At 49.3% G+C, this 18,731-nt stretch overlaps 1 long non-coding RNA gene across 1 annotated transcript; it reads right to left on the minus strand.

The window, feature by feature from the left end:
- Positions 1-2,169: 2,169 nt before the first annotated feature.
- Positions 2,170-7,366, minus strand: LOC116437434. Its single transcript, XR_004237298.1, has 3 exons — positions 7,351-7,366; positions 3,396-3,401; positions 2,170-2,270 (listed from the first exon to the last, which is right to left on the minus strand). It is a non-coding gene; the product is annotated as an uncharacterized LOC116437434 (long non-coding RNA).
- Between the last annotated feature and the right edge of the window lie 11,365 nt (positions 7,367-18,731).

Genomic DNA, 18,731 nt, shown 5'->3' on the forward strand with positions numbered 1-18,731 from the left:
ATGCAGGAGAAGGTATTTTTAAAATTTAATACAGTACACCCTCTTAAGTTATCTGCTATTCTCCTCCTTTTACAAAATTTCAATAGATTCTTCTTAGGAGAATTTGGCAAATAGAGAAACTGATGAATCACCCAGTGTTTTTCCAATTCATATTTCAAAGGTTGGAAGAAAGGTCTCATCTCGCTTACCCCTGTGGCACTAATAACTCTTATAGTATCTTGATTCAGTTTCCCTTCTAAGGTGTTCGGTAAAACAGGACTGTTTGCTTATAGCCTGTTTGAAGGGAGCCTGAAATGCGGCTTCTTCCTCTTTGGACCCAATGTGCCTTGCAAAAGGCACACTGATTCTGCCAGACCAGGCAACTGGCCCATAACTGGACCCTGCCTTCTCCCCTTGGGTAGCAAAGAGGAGAGGGGCAGATAGGGTAGCCCCATTATCACAGACTGTACATGTGGCAGAGACACACTCGCCCGGGGATACTCCCAGCAGCACAGGTTCCGCGCGCCCCACTTCGCCCATGCTGGCCCCTTCCTGCCACCCACAGCTGCTTCGGTTTCTATCCAAAACAAAACTCGTTACTATGGAAACCACGAATGAGCCGTCCATGGTAGGAGCCACCTCTGTGGCCCCCCTACCAAAACCAGGCCGTGCAAAACTAACCCATTCCACCCTTCACCTCTGTGAATCACATATTTAAGAATTTTCATTTAAACCATATTCAACATACAATCTTCACTGAGAACCACAAAAACCAACTAAACTAAACAGAAAGAAAAGGAAAAAAGCTCCCCACACCAAATCCACCCTGTCGTGGTTTGACACTGGCCAAACGCCAGGCACCCACAGAAGTCGCTCTCACTCACCTGTTGCTGCCTGCGCCTGAGGTGCAGCACTGCCCCGGGACTGGCCAGACAAGTCCAGACTTGTTTCAACCATGTGTTCTGAATCCCCTTTGTTCTGAGCACAGGTAAAAACTTGAAAGTAACACGGATTCCCCCAAAACAGTCCGATTGGCTGGTTATCCCGGGTCCACCCCTAGCTCTCCCCTTTCCCTTCCCCCGAATAAAAGGTGACCAGAGCGGGCTCCGCCCCCTCTTGCTCTGGCCCCTCTTCTGTAAACAGCTGCTTCTCTCTCTCTCTCTCTCCAGGAGGAATAAAGAAACAGGATTGAGGCACAGAGTTTGAGCTGTATTGTTGGGGTTCCTCCCCCCTGGCGTGGGGTCCTGGGAGAGGGGCCCCGGGGTGGAGGCACGGGGTTTCCCTACTCTCTGGTCAGCCTTGTTCCCCATTGGTTGTTTTGTGTTCCCCTGCCCAGCAAGGACCCTCTGGTCCCGTGATTGCTACAGTTCCTCAGCAGTCGCCGGCCATGCGGATGGAAAATAAACATCTCTCTGAAAACATCTACCAAGAATTGGTCCTTATAATTTTCCATGGGCGTCGCTGTATATACGTGTTGTAGGAATCCCCACTACAACACTGTATTTCTACCTCTTTGCTTCTGCTATTGACATTAGCTTTACAGCTATCATTTGCTGCATGTCAGAGCCATCGAGTCGCTGGATTGCCCGTGCCGTCTCTCTAGGCAGCTCGGGGCTTTCTAAGGCACAGAACGGTGAGCTGAATGACTGAGCAAGCTGAGAACATCTCCTCACTCACCCTCCCCTGCTACAGCAGGGCAGAGGAGAGGAAAAAATTAACAAAGAGTTCATGAGTTGAGATAAGGACCAGGAGAAAACACTCCAAGGGCAAAACAGGCTCAACTTAAAGGTACAAAGTGAATGTATTGCTAACAAAATCAGAGGAGGATACTGAGAAGTAAAATAAGCCCGTAAAACCACTTTTTCTTCCCCCAATCCCTCCCTCCTTTCCACCAACAGTGCCGGGAGACAGGGTGTGGGGGGTTGGTCAGTTCATCACCAAAGGTTTTGTTCCACTGCGCTCAGGGAGAGAAGTCATTCCCCTGTGAGACCGTGGGGTCCCTCCCACAGGAGACAGTTCTCCGTGAACTTCTCCAGTGTAGTTCGGCTCTCACAAGCAGCAGTCCTCCCAAAACTGCTGCAACGTGAGTCCCTCCCATGGGCAAACAGTCCTCCAAAAACTGCTGCAGCATGGGTCACTCTTCCACCGCGTGCAGTCCTCCAAGGACAGGCTCCTCCATCCTGGAAGCAGGGGCCCCCTCTCTCCACTGCGTCTCCCACTGGATCACAGCCTCCTCCAGGCATCTACCTGCTCTGGCATGAGCACCTCCCCCACAGGCTGTAGGTGGATCTCTGTAGATACAAAAATGCTGCTAGCAAGGATTTTCTTGCTATTTTCTAAGTCCGTGAGAGACTTTTCTCTCTCACAGAAGACGTAGCAGAGTATGTAAACTACCAAGCCACCTGCAACCTTGAAAAGTCTTGTTTATGGTATAGTAGAAAAATATTTTGACAATGGATGTTTTAGGATTTTAGCCAATCACCCCCAAGGGGTGGCTGGTCTTTTGTCCAATTAGACTATGAAGAAAAAAGTCTATAAAAGAGTTTGCAAAATAATTAAATCAATCAATCTTGCTGCACAATTCCTGCCTGCTGGATCATCTCTCCTCCTCCTCCCTATGGCTGCGGGACATGGTGATATACCCTAGGGCCCGGGCCCAGGCCTGCGGTAATATTTGGTGCTGCCCGACGTGATCTGCACTCTCTGACGTGTCCTGCATGCTTCAAGCCAAGCCGAATTCCTCTAGAGGCATGCTGATCCCCTTCCCCCCTGGGACCGGGAAGTCCGACAGGACTGAGAAATGGCGAACAGCGGCTCACAAACCGACGCTGTGGTACTGGTCTGGAAAGGTGTGTTTAGCATATTGAACACCTCCATTCCTGAAAACTCAGTTCAGGAATTATTAGACTGGGCTACCTTAAAAGGGATTTCCGTGGACAGAGATACTGCCCTGGACTTTGCCTTATGGCAGGAACTCGGCTGTGCTGTCCGACACGAGCTCCCGACTGGGGAGCCAGCAGCGTTAGAATTATACAAAACCTGGCATTCGTTATTTATTCTGCTGACAGACCTTGACTGTAGCAGCAGAGCGGGCTCGCCTATTTCGGTGATGAGTGACGAAGGAATGTCCGGGGGGCACCCCGCGGACCGTGCTTCCGGGGCAAATGATGGTGGATTCGGAAAACCCCCCCCGGCTCCACAGGCAGAGCCTGTTCCGCCTCACCCTCCCCAATCGCAGGACTCTGTGACCCCCAGGGACCCCGCGCCGGCAGAGGCGGGGGGGTCGGGGCAGAGGGATGGCGCACAGCCTGCCTTACCGCTTGGCTTGGTGGCGGCCACGGCTTATCCAGGGCCACAAATTAGCAGCTTAGCAAACTGGACCCCCAGAGCAGCTCCTAGCTCGGTTGCGTATGCACCTGGATCTAACTTCTTAGCGGGCGTAGCGCCGGGCGTGCCTGCGCCGAGACTGCCTGGGTGTGGTCCGCTGCCCTCCTTGGCGCTGGACTGTTCTGCGCAGTCGCAGAACCGAGCCATCGACCTTTTAATACAGCATCTGCCTTTGCTGACAGAGTTACCAAACCTATCCCGAAGGATGGAGGACCTGTTCAGCTTGCTACTGCAGCACATGCCAGAGGCACCCTGCCATGTGGGGCGCGCCAAGCCCGCGCCGCCAACACCGCCCGCGCCGCCAACACCGCCCGCGCCGCCCACGGGAGCCGCAGCTCCAAACCAGGAAGCGGCGCGGCCGGCGGCGGACCCAGAAGCAGCGCTGCAACGGGAAAACCCAGAAGCGACGGCGGCTGCGGAGCGGCGGGCAGAGGCAGCGGTGCCGAGTGCGGCCGCGGAGCATGGGCCAGTGAAGGCGCCGGGCGTGGCTGTGGAGCACGGGCCGGCAGTGGCGCCGACCGCAGCCGGGGAGCGCGAAACAGGAGCGATCTCGGCAGCGACCGTGCTGAACGCGGCTGCTGTGCAAGAGACAAGCGCGGCGCCGGGCGCGGCCGTAGCCCCATAGACGGTGGTCAGCTTCGGTACCAGTGCAGTCGGGATTGGCCGAGACAGCATCCCGTAAAGAAACTGCTGTTCAAACTGCAGCGCAGCCAGCTACAGTCTGTGCTGTCTGTTCTGCCTCTAGCGAACTTAGCCAAAGTGCCCCTCTCCGTCCATTTCTGTTCACTCCCAGCACCTAAGAGTTGCCTTTTCCTGATGACTCATCGACAGGCAGTGAGGCAGATGAGGTTCTGGCCCCAGGTCGTCAGGCGGCTGTAGCCGCGCGGCGAAGGAAAAGGCTGCGCCGGTCTCGCCCCTGGACCTTTCAGGACTGCACGGTAACAGTGCGTCCGACCCACTACAGTCACTTCTTAGAGTCAGTTAAGATGCGAGCATTGGAGGAGAGTGACTGGAGGTTATTTGAAACACTTGGAATGCCAAATAGATCTGAGGATTCTGGGGGTAACCGGGGAGCTGTTACACTCCATCCACAGGCTGTGCCAGAAGTTCAGGATGGTAGTGCTTCCCCAAAAGGGGAGATCCAAGCTTTCCCAGTGTAAAAGGTTCTCCCAGATTCTGGCGAGCATGACAAGCATGAGGTAATTGCTTGGAAGGTTGCCCAGGACCTCCAATCCAAGGTGGCACAATATGGGCTAGGTTCTGCTGAGGTTATGCAGATAATAAGGGTGATAAATGAAGATTTACTTGCTCCATTTGATATCAGACACTTAGGTCAAATTCTATTTCAACCTGTACAATTTACAGTTTTTGAGAAAACCTGGAGAAAGCTGGCCGGCAAGGCTGCATTAGCAAATATGCAGCTCCCTGCTGCTGATCCTAGACAGACAGCAGGAATGGATGCTTTGATGGGGACTGGTCCCTTCTCTGATCCCAGTCTACAGGGCACCTTGTCCTCTAGAATCCTGCAGCAAGCTCAACAGGTCGGCATGGCGGCCCTGTTGAAAACCATAGAGTTGTCTGCACCCAGAAAGCGATATACTGAAATAGTTCAAGGGAAATCAGAGTCATTCCTCTCTTTTGTAGAGAAAGTCGCTGCTTCTCTCGAGATGCAGGTTGAGGATGGCGGGTTAAGACAGTTGTTGTTAAGGCAGTTAGTGAGAGATAACGCAAACGAGGAGTGCAGAAAAATCATAGATGCCTTACCAGGGGATCCGGAGGTAACAGACATGGTCGAAGCCTGCGCTAAGGTGGGATCTGGGAACCAGAGAAGGTCTGCTTTGGCTGCATTCCTGCAGCCTGTTCACGCATCTTCTGGTCGTGAACCAAAGCAACCAAAACAGGCGAAAAAACAGAAGTGGCCTAAGCCGAACCAAAAAGAGAACACACCGATCCCCCAGTGCAAGAGGTGTAGCAGGCCAGGGCATTGCTTGGACTATTGTAGATCCCTGACTCATGCCGATGGTCGGCCGTTGCCAGGAAACTTCTGCTGGGGTGCAAGGAGGGGGAATTGCTCTCCGATGCAGTCACTCCCCCAGAGAGTGGCACAGGTACAGGCACAGGCCTACTCAGCCACCCTAGAGACGGCACGCAGGGATCAGATGGCACCCAGGGATCAGACGGGTTCGACGTCCACACCGCAGCCGCAGTCGTCTTAGACTCTAGCGGTATTTATAAGGTTCCCTTGGATGCATATGGACACTTAGCCCAGGGATCCAGTGCAATGCTGGTGGGAAAACCTGACGTTGCCCATCAAGGAATCTTAGTGCACTCAGGAATTATTGACGCTGACTTTAAAGGTCAGATTTGCGCTATGGTCTCCACGCAAAAACCCCCTGTAACTATTCCTGAAAAGACCTGCCTTGCTAAATTAGTGCCTTTTAAGTCTTGTGTCCCCAGGAGAGAACAACAAACTCACGAAGATAACGGCAGTGGATCTACGGGACTTCCACAGGCCTTCTGGACTGCAGACATTTCTGACCAAAGGCCACAGATGACATGTACCCTGGTCCACCCCTGATTCAGCTTCGAGGTTTGATTGATACGGGTGCTGATGTAACTATCATCTCCTTCTCTGCATGGCCTCCCTCATGGCCTTTAGCCCCAGTGGGATCGGCCATCGCAGGAGTAGGAGGAACCACACAGAGCTATTTAAGCGAACGGCTTGTGGTGGTGAAGGATTCAGAGGGGCACCCAGCTATGATTAGGCCTTATGTTGCTGCCACTCCCCTTAACCTTTGGGGTCGGGATGTGTTGGCAACTTGGGGCGTACGGATTGGGACAAATTTTTAGCAGGGGTCACAGTGCATAAGGGCGCACAGTATCCTACACTGCCTTTGAGGTGGTTGATTAACACACCAATCCGAGTCAGACTCTGCTCAGTTAGTTGAATTAAGGGCTGTTATTATGGCTTTTCAATGATTCTCACAGGAACCTTTGAATTTGGTTACTGAGGCCGACTAGAAAAAGCTTTGTATACAATTAATCACCTTACGGTACCACAAAATTCAAATAATCCTGTTATTCTGAATCGTTTTCTCTCATTGCAGTCTGCAGGCGAGACACAACTGCTCCGGGCAAAAGTCTGGGTACGGAATTTACTCACTAACCAGTGGGAAGGCCCTCATGAGCTTATCATTTGGGGTCGTGGGTATGCTTGCGTTTCCACAGATACTGGAGTACAGTGGCTACCTTCAAAATGCGTTCGCCCTGACCTACGGCATCAGAGGCAGAACAGGCAACCTCCAAATGATGACCAGAACACCAACCATCCAAATGGTGACCAGAATGTAGATCATCAGCCTAATGACTCTTCTGATGATGACCAGGATGCCAACCATCAGGCAGATGGTCCTTCTACAAGCAGAGACTGGGATGGTCCTTCCACAAGCAGAGACTGAACTTTAAATTTCTTGTTATGGAGTCAGATAGTCAAAGCCTTAAGGACATATTTAGAATTAATAACTGAGGTAGATTTCTATTTAGGATTAATAGTAGAGTTGTTATCTTATAAAACAAAAAGGGGGAATTGTAGATTCAAAAATGCTGCTAGCAAGGATTGTCTTGCTATTTTCTAAGTCCGTGAGGAACTTTTCTCTCACGCAGAAGAGGTAGCAGGGAATGTAAACAACCAAGCCACCTGCAACCTTGAAAAGTCTTGTTTATGGTATAGTAGAAAAATATTTTGACAATGGATGTTTTAGGATTTTAGCCAGTCACCCCCAAGGGGTGGCTGATCCTTTGTCCAATTAGACTATGAAGAAAAACGTCTATAAAAGAGTTTGTAAAATAATTAAATAAATCAATCTTGCTGCACAATTCCTGCCTTCTGGATCATCTCTCCTCCTCCTCCCTATGGCTGCGGGACACGGTGATATACCCTAGGGCCCAGGCCTGCGGTAATAGATCTCTGCATCCCCTGTAGACCCCCATGGGCTGCAGGGGAACAGCCTGCTTCACCATGGTCTTCACCATGGCCTGCAGAGGAATCTTGGCTCCAGTGTCTGGAGCACCTCCTCCCCCTCCTTCTCCACTGACCTTGGTGTCTCCATGTTGTTTCCCTCACATGTTCTCACCTCCTCCTCTTCTCAAGCTCAAATTCAAATTGCACCCCCACCTTAGTTTTGATTTTGTTCTTAAATATATGTTGGGGTTTTAGGAGTTTCTCTTCTGTTTTCTTTTTCTGTTAAAGAACTTTCCCCATACATGTTGCCAGGGGGACAAATTACTGGATGCTTACAAAAAACAAAAGACCTGGCCACAGGGGGAGGGGTCCATCTGGCTACTCTTTTTCACCAGGGCTTGTGAGCTGGGAGACCGCGGTGTTTGGATGGAGAGGGAGGCTGGAAGGAATTCGTCAGCACTGAAGACTTCTGCTTTTTCGGCTGCCTTCCTTCCTTCTACCAGAGAAACCCCGGGATTCCCAAGCCCGCCTTCCCTGCCTCTCTGGGAGCCGGGCTGAGGCTGCCCTGCCCCCGCCGTTGCTTCAAGCCTTCGCTACTCTGTAGCCCTGTACACCCTGCCTGCCCAGACCTCTGGGGGTTTTCCACCGCAGTTCCAGAGTTTGATACATCTTGTCTGCCACCCGGGATTTGTGCTCGTCCCTGCTGTTCCAGCCTGCTGTCCCGAGGGTCTGGCCAGACACCGAGATCGGCTGCCCAGGGGGTTTGTGAAGCCTTTGTTCCATCTCTTCCTGGGACCCCAGGCCGCCATTGCCATGTGCTCCCCGAGCTCGCTCCGGAGCGCCCCCTGCAGCCGCGGGGAGACCATCGCACCTGCCCTGCTCACCGGGAGCCACCAGCGCCCCTGCTGGCTGCAACCGTAACTGCACCAAAGGGGAAAGGGCCTGACAGCCGAGAAGGCTGGCACTGGGTTTGTGATTGTTTGCTGTTACTGCCATAGTTATTGTTGTTTGTTTGCCTTGTTATACACATCTAGATATATAATAGTAAAGAACTGTTATTCCTATTCCTCATATCTTTGCCTGAAAGCCCCTTAATTTCAAAATTATAATAATTTGGATGGAAGGGGGTTGCAATTTTTTTCCTTCCATTTCAAGGGAGACTCCTGCCTTCCTTGGCAGACACCTGTCTTTCAAACCAAGACAATATGTTATCACAGAGGTGTTGCAAACCTCTCTAATTCTCCTAGGCTTGGCCAGAGGCATGTCCATCTTCAGAGCCATCAGGGATTGCCGGACATGGTGGAAGCTTCTAGCAGCTTCTCACAGAAGCCACCTCTGTGGCCCCCCTGCTACCAAAAACCAGGCTGTGCAAAACCAACCCAGCCCCCTCCTTGATTTTGTCCAGGTCCCTCTGGATGGCATCCTGTCCTTCAGGTATGTCAATTGCACCACTCAGCTTGGTGTCATCAGCAAATTTGCTGAGGGTGCACTTGATCCCTTTGTCTGTGTCATTAATGAAGATATTAAATGGCACTGGTCCCAATACAGACCCCTGAGGGACACCACTTGTCAGTGATGTCCATTGGGACTCTGAGCCATTGACCACCATCCTCTGGATGTTGATGCCAAACTGATTTTTGCTTTTATATATTCTTCATATATTTGTAGCCCTGTAGCCTATTATTGTATAACTATATAGATTCATAGCTAGTAAGTTTCCTATCCTGTTAGAAAGAAAGACAAAACACATTCCTAGGGCCCTATCTTCTGAGAACCAAGGTTGAGATACTTTCTCATAAACAAAGTAGACCTAGTAGCGAGGAAGGGAGGGAATTACCTCATCACCTGTGTTTCTAATTGGGGGTTATTGTCAATTATGCTAATTTGCCAAACTTATGAAACTGTACTCGCTCTATGTCCCGTGTGCATCTTTGGTGCATTTTCGGCATGTTGTGCACGTGAAGTGACCCTACATAAAAGGTAAAATTTATCACCTAACCATGTCTGGCTCATGATTTCAGGGGCCAAAAAGGCAACAATGTGACCATCCAACCATTTTCTTATCCATCTAACAGTCAACTCATTGAATCCATCTCTCTCCAATTTCGAGAGAAGGATGTTGTGGGGGACTGTGTCAAAGGATTTAAAGAGATCCATATAAATGACATCTGTAGCCCTTCCCTTGTCCATAGATATAGTCACCCCATCATAGAAGGCCACAGGGTGGTGAGGCAGGACTTGCCTTTGGTGAAGCTGTGCTGGTTGTCCCAAATCACCTCCCTGTCCTCTATGTGCCTTAGCAGAGCTTCTAGGAGGATCTGTTCCATGATCTTCCCAGGCACAGAGGTGATGCTGACAGGTCAGTAGTTCCCAGGGTCCTCCTTTCTTCCCTTTTTAAAGATGAGTAAAGTGTTTCCCCTTTTCCAGTCACCTGGGACTTCTCCTGAATGCTATGACTTTTCAAATATCATGGAGACTGGCTTGGAAACGACATCAGCCAATTCCCTCAGGACTCTGGGATGCATCTCGTTGGGTCCGATACACTTATGCATGTTCAGGTTTCTCAGGTGGTCATAAACCTGATTTTCACTTACAGTGGGAGGGACTTTCCTCCCCCAGTCCCCATCCTGCTGTCCACCCACTTGAGAGGTGTGGGAAGAAAGGTTGCCATTAAAGACTGAGGCAAAAAAGCTGTTGAGCAGTTCAGCTGTTTCCTCATCTGTTGTTTCCAGTTTATCAGTGTTGTTTATTGGGTGGTGGGGTGGGTACACCTTCTTTGACCTTCCTTTTCTGGCTGACATACCTGTAGAAGCCCTTCTTGTTATTCTTTGCATCCCTTGCCAGGCTCAGTTCCAGCTTCACCTTGTCCTTCCTTACCGCATGCCTACACAACCCAACTTAATCTTTATACTCTTCCCAGGTCACCTGTCCTTGTTTCCACTGCCTGTGCATTTGTTTCTTTCTCTTTAGTTTGACCAGCACTTCCCTACTCAGCCATGCTGGTCTCTTGCGTTCCTTGCCCGATTTCTTGCTCCTGGGGATCGCAAGCTCTTGTGCTCTATGGAAGTCTTCATTAAAGATCTGCCAGCTCAGTTCCATTCCCTTGTCCTGGAGGGCAGTGTCCCAGGGGATCCTATTGACTATCTCCTTGAAGAGCTGGAAGTTTGCTTTCCTAAAGTTCAGGGGCTTAACTTTCCTCCTTACCTGACCCTTTTCCCTCAGGACTGCAAACTCCACTGATGCATGATCACTGCAGCCTAGGCTGCCTCCAGTCTTGACATCCCCAATTAGTTCGCTTATGTTGGTGACCATCAGATCCAGTATCTCATCCCCTCTGGTAGGGCTGTCTATTACCTGGCTCAAGAAGTTATCCTACATGCATTCCAGGAGTCTCCTGGATTGCCTACAGCTCACTGAGCTACTTCCCCAGCAGACATCAGGGTGGTTGAAGTCCCCTGGCAAAACAAGAGCCTGTGAGCACAATGCCTCCTGCAGCTGGAGCAAGATGGCTTCATCAATAGGTTCCTCTTGGTCAGGCAGCCTGTAGCCACCAGCCACAAGGTTCCCTTTGTTGCCTCAGTCTCTGATTCTTACCCACAGGTTTTTGACCTGCTCATGGCTGTTCTTCAGAGACAGCTGTGTTATGAATGGAGACAAGAGCTTAGACAAGTCCTGCCTTTGACTCAGATTTCTGGCAGTAGATCTGTTTGAGGCAGCCTGCATCCCAAATATTTCTTGCTCCCAAGTTCTTAAGAATGGCTGATTAGGTTTATTATAAAATGAATTATTCATTGAATAGACAAGATTAACAGACAGAAGACTTTAAACAGACTTACTTACTACACGGGATAAACAAAAAGAACTACTAGTAGATAAAAATACAGTGCACGATAAAAGGTACCTATATTACAGCTAGCGAAGGAACAGTATAGACTAGGAGTCAGTGTGACTTACCACCAAATTGATGATGGAGTACACATAAAGTCCTTTCACCCAATTCCCAGGAAAGTAACCATGGAGTTTGCTTCCAAACTTCAGGGAGAAGTTCTACATGTTTCCAGGGTGTGTGTAGGAGACTTCTAACTTCATGAATGTCCTGGTTTGAGACAAATTCGGAGGAACGTCCAAAATGAACATCCTCTGATAGAAGGCAGGTTACAGCCATCCCTCCCCCACCAGGTTCGGAAAGAATTTTCCTCAGAGGAAAGTGAAAGGAAAAAACTTCTTTATTTAACAAACACAATGCACGCAGGCAAAGAAAAAGAATAATGCTACATAATAAAACCTCTCACTGTGGAGAGAACCTGGGTAGATTTCAGAGTCCTTTGTGGATGTGGCTTTCTCCTCTCTGGAGCTGGGGTTTGGCAGGGGCCCCTCCGGGCCTCAGTGGAAAGGCCTCCCAGTGAGGTTCTCATGTTCTGGTGTTCTGAACAGTTCCAGAAGAGAAGAAGAAGAAGCCAAAGTCCCAGGGCTCTGTACTTTAGCTAATGAACAAGAAACTAGCTAAAAAGCAAAAGGAATGTAACTCTCTTCCCTGCTGCAGAAGCAGAGAAGCCAGGCAGGAGAAGCCAGCGAATTTATCTGTTTTGAACACATCGCCAAAGGAATTCCAATGGCTCTCCCCCCCTCTCTTAAAGGTACAGAAAGGCACAGGGCTCACATCTGGCATAGGGCAGACGATAGGGAATACAGTATCATACAGTCACCCCAGGACATTCCACCCCTTATTCCATACCGTCAGCTTAATGCCCAAAGTAATATATTCTAACTCTACACACACACAAATATGCATACATATATATATACAGCTATGTACAGTGACAGTGACACTCAGCAAGCAGTGGTATACAGGCATTCCACATTGCAGGGGGCTCTAACCCAACAATCAGATCTTCTTGCAGTACACAATGTGTTGTTCCATCTCTCTGCATTACCCACCATGTGCAACCTGGTCCCTGAGCAAAGACAACTGTTGGGGTTCCTCCCCCCTGGCGTGGGGTCCAGGAGGAGGGGACCCTGGAGTAGAGGCATGGCCTACGGGGTTTCCCTACTCCCTGGTCAATCTTGCTCCCCATTGGTTATTTTGTGTTCCCCTGCCCAGGGAGGACCCTGGTTGTCCCGTGATTGCTCAGTTCTTCAGCAGTCCCTCGGCCATGTGGCTGGAGAATAAAGATCTCTGAAACTTCTGTCAAGAATTGGTCCCTATTTCTTTCCACGGGCCTCGCTGTCTATACATGTTGCAGAAATCCCCGCTGCAACAGACAACCCCACGGATGGGTTTGTCTGTGGGAATTAACAGCAGGTCAGCAAGCCTGTCTGGTTCCAACATAGATCTTAGCACAATCCGTTTGTGCCCGTGAGAAACAGAAGCAAGAAACCTAAACAACAGAAAGAGAACACAGCAACAAAGCTGCACCGGGTGTTTTTCCGAATGCTTAGAATGCTTATGCTGTAGGAAACCAATAACAGTATGTTGTATTTAAATAATAGCCAATTATTTGGCTAATTATTATTATTATTATTTTGGCTAATTATTATTGAAGTTGTGCTTCAGTGCTGATTACCTCTGAGGCAGCTTGGATTCCTTCATAGGCTGCCAAGACTTCCTTCTCTGCTGGGGTGTAGTTGGCTTCAGACCCTCTAGCTTTGGCTCCAAAATCCTAGTGGTCGACCTCGAGTCTCACCACACACCTTCTGCCAAGCACATTACAGATGGTTAAAGAAAGGAATTCAGCCAGCTAATTACTCTCAGCAACCCTGCAAATCATTCAAGGTTTCAACATCAGATCTTAAAGTTAATTGCTCTTTTCAAGGAAGGAGCTGAGGGTACCGGTATAAATAATCTTGAACCTCTCCAGTAAACAATCCTATCAGAATCCACAGCTTACTGAAAATATAAGTTACTTTTTACAGAAACCACAAATGTTCTGGAGATGCATAGCAAAACATGTTTTTTAACATGAGTAATATGCATTTGCAAGGGCACTAAGGTTGGGACAAAGCAAGCATTTTCCAGAAGCTCTTTTAGTGGTAACCTGTGGGAAACAGAGAAACAGAAACTTCCACAGGCATTAAAGAGTTTGATTTACAGCCCTGGAAGGAGCTTGGGTTGATGTAGTGGCAAAGCTGTACAGGCTTTAAGCAGAAGAATTATAAACCTGTGTTTCTATAGTTATAAGTAAGAAAATGTATTGGGTAATATGGTGAAGGGTTTTAAGTATAGTAATGTGATTTTATAGTTTAAGAATTTAGATGTTATAATAGAAGCATATGTGTGTACGTGAGCTAACAAGTTATTGGTTGTGAAACAGACGCAATGCAGGAAAAAGTACCAAAAGTGATAGGTTATAAAGTCAAAACAAAGTTTCGTGTTAATTGCTTATTGGACCAAAAAGTTATAAATTACGATGTAACTCTGAAACTCGTGACTTGTCGCAGCGGGGATTACTGCAACAAGCATATTTCAAACCAGGAGTCCCGTGGACAGATTCGTGGTAGATGTTTCAGAGGTGTTTATTTCTCCAGCCGCATGGCCGGGGCTCAGCTCAGGAACTCTGCAGTCACGGGACCCGAAGGTCCTTGGTGTTATCAGGGAACCCAAACCAACCAATGGGGAATGAAGCTGAGCAGGGGCAGGGAAACCCTGTGTCTCCCCCCCAGGGCCCCTCTCCCAGGGCTCCATGGCAGGGGGGAAGGGACCCCAACAGTGATTGTCTCCAGTTATGGAGGTTTGTTACTAAAGCCACGGCCTCTGAGACTGATGCTTTGTTTGCTGTTTTAAGTAATAAATCATGATAACATGATCATCCCATCTCTTGGATAATAAGGCGCCGACAAAATGACTCAGATGACAGTAACCTTTTCATATCACTGTTGTCATCCAGTTTTAAGGTTCTTAGAAATGCCTCTGCCCAAATTAAGGTGCAAACGAGACCATATGCCAATGACAATAGTAAGGGTTTTATTTGATGGTAAATATGAGAGAGAGAGAGAGAGAGGAAGGAAGGAAGGAAGGAAGGAAGGAAGGAAGGAAGGAAGGAAGGAAGGAAGGAAGGAAGGAAGGAAGGAAGGAAGGAAGGAAGGAAGGAAGGAAGGAAGGAAGGAAGGAAGGAAGTAGAAAATAGGTGGAGGGGACAGAAGAGTGACAGGGACAGAATAAGGAAAATATCACCACTCTGTGGATCCCAACGATGTTCCATTGATCCTCTCCAGCTGGTCTTCTTGGTGGTGAAGGTGCCCCCGAAAAGCATAGAATCCGATGGGTTTATATACCCTCAAGCCAGGTAGCAATGTTCAGGCATGTCCCCCTGGGGGAGGGGGGCAGTCTCTCACAGCAGACTCTGGATCTGTTGCATCACGTGCAGCCCTGTGGTGCAAAGCCTCTCACGTGAAAGTCCCATGGATGTGCCCTGTGGGGTTGGGGGTTCCACAGCTGGGCCAGTTTGTGTAACCGAGGATGGGTGTTCAGTGCCTCTGACCAGAGGTTACGCCACGTACCCGAAACCTCCTCCTCCCTCCTCGGTTGGGGGGGGTGGTCTGCGTAAACCTGGCTTCTGTGAGCTGTGCCCTCCCCCCACCCCAAACTCAGGCGGGGATGATTGAACAATGGGTTTCCCTTTATCTAATCAGCAGTTTGACTTTCAGTTCAAAGTCCCAGTCTTCACGGAGGCTTCTTTGGTTGTAGCTTCTTTATAATGAGCAAAACTTTATATCAATGTTTGAGGCATGAACTATTTTCAGTCTCTGACAATCACAAACACGGGAAGGGAGAGGAAGAGCAGGGTAGAAGCTGGAAGCTGGAATGGAGCTGCACAGCCCTGAACGCGCCCCCCCGGGCCCCCTCCGCAGTTGTCTGGGTCCTCCGAGGAGAGCGTGGGGAGGATGCCAGGGCTCACCTGCCCCCCCCTCGCTGCCCTCTTCTTCTTGGTGATACACAGTGAAAAGGCAGCAGCGGGGGGAGAAGGGCGGGAAAGAAGCTGCTGCTGTTCCTGGGTGCTCTGACAGGGCCTTGGACGGAGCCGCTGCAGCCGCCACTGGAGCCGCCCTGTCCCACAGAGAGTACCGGAGGGTTCCAAAGACGGTACCAAGGGTTGTTCCAATCTCTCCACTCATCCGCAGGCAAGGGTGGATAAAGCGGATCCATGGGAGCGGGGGGAGTAGGGCACCCCGCTCCAGGACTTTCAGCACAGGGCTCACGAATGGGCTCCACCTGCTCCCCGCCACGCGGGCCAGCGCCGACCGCACCCCCCTGTGTCGGTGTGGGATCCCCCGCCCCTTCCTTTTGTTTTTACGGTTTGTCAGCCAGGTTCGGAGGAGACGGGGGTGGTGGAGCGGAGGGCACAACTGGAGGCCTGCCCTTGTGATGTTTCAGTGAAAGCTCAGCCAGCTGCTTCAGTGGGGGAGGGGTACTTCGGTTTAACATAGTCTCTCAGAGACAGGTACGAGGAGGACCCACCGAGATTCTTTTCTACTTCTGCTTTAACAACGTTAGGCGTGCTGGTCAGCCCACCAGAGCAGGCACCCGAGGCACCCGAGGTCTCCCCCTCCTCCGCTTCCACCATCGGCACGTCCCCCTCCGCTTCAGCCACCGGCTGTGCAACTTCTGCTGTCTCCCGCTCCCGCTGGTCCTGTTCATTTTTCCACTCCTTCAGCGTTTCATACAGCAGCCACCAGGTGGGGACCAAGCCTGCGGCATTTTTGTCTCCATTGGAGATCACATCCCAGAGTTTCTCCCCCACCTCCTTCCATGCAGACACACTGAACGCTACACTGGCGTCCGCGGGGAAATCCTGGGAGCGTGCCCACCGAAAGACGCTTTGAAAGGCAAAGTCTGTGGTTTTAACACCCTTTCGCTTTAAAAGTGCCATCCAAGTCGACACTACAGTCTTTTCCTCATTTGATAAATTATTTCCTATTTTAATCAGGCCCTGGTGGCTTACCTTGACAAAAACTCGACAAGGTATCAAAACAATGACCCGAGTCGCTGGCAGAACTCCTCTGCCTTTTCAGCTACACCAGGCTCTGTCTCCACGGCACCTCGCCCTGCCATTCCTGTGATTGTATCGCTTTTCGCTGCGTTGCAATATCACTTTTCGTTACAGTATCACTTTTCGCTGCAATATTACTTTTCATTGCAATATTACTTTTTGTTGCAATATCGCATTGGGGCCAAAAGATGTCGCTGTTGAGAAGGACAAGACACATACAGACCCCACAACAATTCCAGGCAAAAAGTCGTTTATTCTAAGAAGCCAGTGTTATTTATACACTTTTGTATGTTTATCATTCATGTTACTTATCCATTGGTTGCTTAACTATTAGTTTTCTCTGTTTTTGTATTTCGAGTTCTTTTACTCAGAGTTTGAATTAAGATGCAGGAGATCGAGAATTCTTGTGTGGACTAAGTTGTTTATTATATCTTATCAGTAATACAGCTGCACAGTGTGCCTCTTAGTTGGCAGGGTGGAAAATAGTCATGAGTTTTAACTTTCAAGGCTTTTTAAAGTCTAAATTAACCAATTATGAAATACCAAGTAATATGTTTTTACTTACAACCCAATTACTAACTTTTCATGTTGTGCAGTGTGGGACTTTTGACCCAATGACAGAGCACTCAGATTTGTGCAGAAGAAGGAGAAAAGATAAAGAACAAATCCACACCCAAAGTCCTCCATATTGTAACCTATTATTACCTATATCCCCTAAACCTAATTTTCTACATTTCTACATATTCCACCCAGTGATATAACTTTTAATCACACAGTAATAACCTCAGTGTTATGACACAATTTAGGAAGCTTTTCCCAGGGCTTTGGATCGAATACAGTGTACTTCTGAGGATCACTGCTTCTCAGCACTGACAGGCTGAAATTCTCAGAACCCAGGGTTCCAACACTTAACTACTAACACCGACTACCGGTGCTGGGGTGGATGTTCAAAGCAAAGGTTCCCTCTACCCACCATGCCACCAATGCCACATGGAGCAAATGGATTGCTCTCATCACACAGGGCGCCCATATCGGGAAACTGAATCGCCCTGGGATTTTGGAAATAATTACCAATTGGCCGGAAGGTGAAAACTTTGGTCTCACTGATGAAGAAGAAAAAGAACAAGTGACACGTACTGAAGAAGCTCCACCATATAACCAATTGCCAGCAGAAGACACACACTACGCTCTTTTCATCGATGGTTCTTGTCGCATCGTAGGGATGAAACGAAAGTGGAAAGCAGCCGTATGGAGTCCCACATGATGGGTTGCAGAAGCTACTGAAGGAGAAGGTGGATCAAGCCAACTCGCTGAACTCAAAGCTGTTCAACTAGCCCTGGACATTGCTGAAAGAGAGAAGTGGCCAAAGCTTTACCTCTACACTGATTCATGGATGGTAGCCAAAGCTCTATGGGGATGGATGGAAAAGTGGGAAAAAGCTAATTGGCAGCATAGGGGAAAACCAATCTGGGCTAGCTCGATGGGCCCATGATGCCTCAGGTCATCAAGGCAGAGATGCCACCTCTAGGTGGGCACGAGATCGAGGAGTGGATCTAACCATGGACAGTATCTCCCAGGTGATCCATGATTGTGAGACATATGCTGCGATCAAGCAGGCCGAGCGGGTGAAGCCCCTGTGGTATGGTGGGCGGTGGTCCAAATACAAGTATGGGGAGACCTGGCAGATTGATTACATCACACTGCCTCAAACCCGCCAAGGCAAGCACTATGTGCTCACAATGGTAGAAGACACCACTGGATGGTTGGAGACCTACCCTGTGCCTCATGCTACAGCCTGTAACACCATCTTGGGTCTTGAAAAACAAGTCCTTTGGAGGCATGGTACCCCTGAGAGAATTGAATCTGACAATGGGACTCATTTTAAGAATAGCCTTATAAACACCTGGGCTTGAGAACATGGCATTGAGTGGGTGTACCATGTCCCTTACCATGCACCAGCTGCAGGCAACGCAGAACGGTGCAATAGATTGTTGAAAACCACCTTGTTGAATACTCACAGCTTTTTACCGGCTAGTGCTCGTAGTTCAATGCCTTAGGAAGCCTCAAGCAGCCTAGAGAGGTAGCATGGGCAATCTAGCATTTCAGTAGCTCTAAAAGCGGCAAATAGTAGCTGCAAAGCTGATACCACCAGTAGAAGCAAAGAGGGAGAAATATAGCCTTTGTTTTGCCTAATTCCTGCAATTAGAAGCTTTCAAACAGAGACAGAGACACACAGATGTTCGCAGAAGGAATGCAAAGCCAAAGAGCACGGGCCCCCTCTCGGGTCCTTCTTTTATTCGGAACAGGGGAAAGGGGAGAACTGGGGGCAGACCCGGGGTGACTGGCCAATCAGACACTGCTAAAGAGTTTGAGTTACATTTGGTTTTGCCCGCACTTGGAACAAAGGAGGTCAGAGC

Source organism: Corvus moneduloides, chromosome W, assembly GCF_009650955.1.
Source record: "Corvus moneduloides isolate bCorMon1 chromosome W, bCorMon1.pri, whole genome shotgun sequence".
NCBI lineage: Eukaryota > Metazoa > Chordata > Aves > Passeriformes > Corvidae > Corvus > Corvus moneduloides.